We start from the raw sequence: 5,397 nt of genomic DNA, 5'->3' as shown, positions 1-5,397 counted from the left end.
TTTTTTTATAAATTTAGCTTCATACGGCTCCTGGCTGAGGAAAACAATGTAAACGCCAGCTGAAAACTAATTGTATGAAATTACCACAAGTGCCAGCAGCATTATGTGCTATCCAACAAGAAATCGCAGAAACATAATAACCAGTACATGAACAAAAGTCTTCAAATTAACATTAAAGCCGCAGATCTGAAACAACAGAAAATGCTGGAACATCGTTTCAGGCCCTGACGACTTCTTCGGAGCTGAAGTCATACAGACTCAAAACATTGACACTATTTCCTTTCTCCACATGTTGCCAGGCCTGCTAAGTATTTCCAGTATTTTCTGTTTTTGCTGTTGAAGTTATCAGTCAGGGGGGTTGGGCTCATCAGCACAAGGGGTCAGATGTGAGGTTGAGGGGGAAACAGGCGAAGGTGGCCAGTCGGGATGGACAGAAGAGAGAAGGAAATGGCCAGTTTGGGGTGTGTGGCGTGGAGGCAAATAAGCCAGTTTTTAGGAGGGAGGGGCAGAGAGAAAAGTCAGTTGTGTGCGCGGAGGGGAAGGAAGATGTGGATATGCCGGCGTTGGACTGGGGTAAACACAGTAAAAAGTCTGACAACACTTAAACCTGGTGCTGTCAGACTTTTTACTGGAGAAGGAAGAGCCAGAAATGTTTTTTTTTGGGGGGGGGGAAAGGGGAGAAAAGGGCCAGTGGTTTTAAGGGGAGGGTAGAACCAGTGTGATTTTGGTGGAAGGGGGGGGAAGCTTGTTTTTGCTCGAGTGGCTAATTTTGTCATGTGTAGAGGAAGGGCCAGTTTTGTGGGTGGGGGAGGTAAAGAAAGGGCCAGTTTTTTTTGCGGGGGGGGTAGTAAAGAAAGGGCCAGTTTTGCGAATGGAAGGTAGAGAAAGGGCCAGTTTTTTCTAGCTGGGGGTTGGGGTAAAGAAAGCAAACAACCCATTCCACTCAGACGTCTTCGTCTAAAAAAAGAGATAAATTACGTTGCAACCGCCCAGGAAAGTACAGTGGACAATTGCCGACCTGGTCTTTGAGCTCCGACAGCAGCAGACCTTCCCCACCCGGAGCCGCCCCGCGCGGCTTCTAACCGCCACCGCCTTCAGCACGCGCTCCCGCCACACTCCCCTTCCTATCCCTCCGCCACTCCTACTTCACAACCGAAACCTTTCCTTCTAATTAACCTTTCCTTCCAACAATTGTTAGATCCACTAAACAATTTCCATCGTACGGATGTGTTGTATAAATAGTTTGATTTTTTAAAAACATAGATTTGTATAGAGCTATTTATTTAACACCGGGGAGAGTGGAAGGATTCAGTAGGGAGGCGGTGAGGTAGTGCGGTCCTGTCGGCTGTGCGCATGCTCAGTGGGAGCTGTCTGAGGGCGGGAAAAAGCACGTGGGAATTCAAAGCAAGCAGTTAGTCTGGAGAGTACTCAAGGTGACAAAAGGGTTTCTTTAAATCTTATTTATTTTCTCCGGACCGTATTTTTGTGAGAAGAAATGGTTTACATAGCCACATCGCCACCTTTCCTAACTTCCAATCCTTCCTAAAACTCAGACCACCTTCAATATTTCTGTCTCAGTCGAGAGCATCCTACAGCCCTGTCTTTGTAATGGCTATTAGATCACACTTGTTAATCTTTATTTGTTCAGTTCATCTGTTTTGTTTCAAATGTTATGTGCATTCAGATACAGAGCTTTAAGCTTTGTCACTTTATTATTTTTGTAACATCTAGCCTTCTCTGTACTTTATGTTTAGATTTGTATTCCATGCCCCGTCTGGTCACAGTCTTTTCTATCTTCCCTTGTCTCTACTTCATGATATACCACATCTGCTCACATTTGAATCCTAGCCCCAACTATTTAGTTTAAAACTCTCCCTACTTCTCTAGTTATGCAGTTCACAAAAACACTGGTACCAGCATGATTCAGGTGCAGACCATTCCTGACAGGACAGCTCCCACTTTTCACAAGCATCCCACAAACCGGAATTTTATGTACTCTATGTCAATGTGTACATGGGTCAGGTAATAATTCAGATTTAATGTTAGCTCCTTATACTGTCAATGTAGAACCTCTTTCCTAGTCCTATCTATGTCTTTGGTACCTATATGAACTATGATAATTGGAACCTCCCTCTCTAGCTGCACATTGGTCTTCAGCTCCGATCAGACGTCCCAAACTGAGAAGGCAACACAACCATCAGGAGTCTTGCTGTTTGCTTTAGAGGGCAGTGTCAATTCTTCCGACCGTACTGCCCACTTTTGTTTTACTCATTTGTGGGACATGGACATCACTGGCTGGCCAGCATTTCTTCCTCATCCCTAGTTCTACCATTACATACCTTCTAACTATCCCTATTTGAATAATTTTCTATACCAAACTATCATGGTCAATTTGCTCATCCACCTTATAGCCTCACTCTCTCCAAACAAGCTGAGAAAACCTCAAACCCATTGGACAATTGCAAAGGTTGACGTTCCTGCCCTTTGGTTCCCCTTACCTACCTTACCCATAGTCACATTCTCCTGTCCCTTACAACTGACCAAATCAGAGGACCTTTACTTGAGGGGTTGACAGTGGATAGGCAATGGCAGACATTTAAAGAACACATGGATGAACTTAACAACTGTACATCGCTGTCTGACATAAGACTAAAACAGGGAAGGTAGTTTATCTGTTGCTAAGGAGGGAAATCAGGGATAGTGATGAAGCCAATGAAGAAGCATATAAATTGGCTTGAAAAAGCAGCAAATCTGAGAATTGGGAGAAATTTAAAATCCAGGACAAAGGATTTAATTTGGAAAGGGAAAATAGAATACCAGAGTAAGCTTGCAGGAAACAAAAACTGACTGCAAAAGCTTCTACAGACATGTGAAGAGAAAAAGACTGGTGAAGACAAATGTAGGTCCGTTACAGTTAGAATCAGGTGAATTCATAATAGGCAACAAAGAGATAACAGACCAGCTGAACAAATATTTTGGATCTGTCTTCACTAAGGAGGACAGAAATAATCTTCCAGAAATACTAAGGGACAGAGGATCTAGTAGCATAAAAGAGAAACTGAAGGACATCCTTGTTAGTCAGGAAATTGTATTGGGGAAATTGCTGGGATTAAAACCCATTAAGTACCCAGGGCCTGATGCTCTGCATCCCAGAGTACTCAAGAAAGTGGCCCGAGAAATAATGGGTGTATTGGTGATCATTTTCCAGCATTCCATGTACTCTGAAAGCATTCCAGTGGATTAATAGCAAATGTAATCCCACATTTTAAAAAAGGAGGGAGAGCGAACGGGGAATTATAGACTGATATCAATGATGGGGAAAATGTTGGAGTCAATTATTAAGGATGTAATTAATAACTGAGCACTTGGAATGCAGTGACAGGATCGGTCCAAGTTTTAGATTCCCTGTTTCTCGATTTTCAGAAGGTGTTTGATAAGGTGCCGCACAAAAGGTTGTTACAGAAGGTTAGGGGGCATGGAGTTGGGGGTAAGGTGTTAGCGTGGATAGGGGATTGGCTGTCAAATAGGAGGCAGAGAGTGGGTGTCAATGGGTGCTATTCGGATTGGCGGTTGGTGACTAGTGGAGTGCCGCAGGGATTGGTGCTGGGGCCTCAGCTGTTTACCATTCATATAGATGATCTGGAGGAGGGAGCCAAGTGTAAGGTGTCGAAATTTGCTGATGACACAAAGATAAGTGGAACAGCAAATTGTGCAGAGGGTGTAGAAAGTCTGCAGAGGGATCTAGATAGGCTGAACGAGTGGGCGAGGACCTGGCAGATGGAATACAATGTTGGCAAGTGTGAGGTTATCCACTTTGGTAGGAATAATAGTAGGAAGGACTACTACTTACAGGGCGAAAAGTTGCAGCATGCTACGGTGCAGAGGGACCTGGGGGTCCTTGTGCATGAGTCGCAAAAACCCAGCCTACAGGTGCAGCAGGTGGTCAGGAAGGCAAATGGGATGCTGGCCTTCATCGCGAGGGGGATTGAATATAAAAGTAGGGAGGTCTTGCTGCAACTGTACAGGGTACTGGTGAGGCCACATCTGGAGTACTGTGTGCAGGTTTGGTCGCCGCACTTGCGCAAGGATATTTTGGCCTTGGAGGGAGTGCAGAGGAGGTCCACTAGGCTGATACCGGAGTTGAGGGGGTTGAGCTATGAAGAGAGGCTGAATAGACTGGGCTTGTACTAGTAAGAGTTTAGAAGGATGAGGGGGGATCTTATTGAGACGTATAAGATGATGAAGGGGATGGATAGGGTAGAGGTGGAGAGGTTCTTCCCGCTCAGAAAGGACAGGAGGACTAGAGGGCACAGCCTCAAGATAAGAGGGGGGCAGTTTAGAACAGAGTTGAGGAGGAACTTCTTCACTCAAAGGGTGGTGAATCTCTGGAATTCTCTGCCTGTTGAAGTGGTGGAGGCTACCTTGCTAAATATATTTAAGACGCGGGTAGATAGGTTTTTGGTAGGCAAGGGGATTAAGGGTTATGGGGAGAAAGCGGGAAAGCGGAACTGAGCCACTTCAGATCAGCCATGATCTCATTGAATGGCGGGGCAGGCTCGAAGGGCTAGATGGCCTACTCCTGCTCCTATTTCTTATGTTCTTAAAAGTAGGGGCATCTAAAACTAAAGGGCATAGGTTTAAGGTGAGAGGGAGAAATACAAAAGAGTCCAGAGGGGCAATTTTTTTTCACACAGAAGGTGAGTGTCTGGAACAAGCTGCCAGTGGTAGTGGTAGAGGCAGGTACAGTTTTGTCTTTTAAAAAGCATTTAGATAGTTACATGGGTAAGATGGGTAAAGAACGATATGAGCCAAATGCCAACAATTGGGATTGGCTTAGAGGTTTCAAAAAAAAGGGCAGCATGGACAAGTTGGGCCAAAGGGCCTGTTTCCATGCTGTAAACCTCTATGACTATGACTCTGACTAAGTCAGCATGGATTGACTAAAGGGAAATCTTCTGAAATTTTTTGAGGATGTGACCAGTAGATTGAACAAGGGTGAACCAGTGGATGGTTGTGTATCTAAACATTCAAAAGGCTTTTGACAAGGTCTGACATGAGATTAGTGAGCCAAATTAAAGCTTGTGGTATTAGAGGTAATGTATTGATATGGATAGAGGACTGGTTGGCAGACAGGAAGTAGAGAGGGAATAAACATGTCCTTCTCAGAGTGACAGGCAATGACTAGTGGGGTACCGCAGGGTCCAGTGCTGGGACCCTAGCTATTCACAATATACATTAGTGAAATGGATGAAGGAATTAAATGCAATATTTCCAAATTTGCAGATGGCACTAAGCTGGGTGTGCTGTAAGGAGGATGCTAAGAGGCTGCAGGGTGACTTGGACAGGTTGGCTGAATGGGCAAATATTTGGCAAATGTATTATAATGTGGATGAACAT

This window comes from Carcharhinus amblyrhynchos, chromosome 20, assembly GCF_965287045.1.
Source record: "Carcharhinus amblyrhynchos chromosome 20, sCarAmb.v2.hapA, whole genome shotgun sequence".
NCBI classification, from domain to species: Eukaryota; Metazoa; Chordata; class Chondrichthyes; order Carcharhiniformes; family Carcharhinidae; genus Carcharhinus; species Carcharhinus amblyrhynchos.
The sequence above is the reverse complement of the archived record's forward strand: the minus strand, read 5'-3'. Positions refer to the sequence as shown.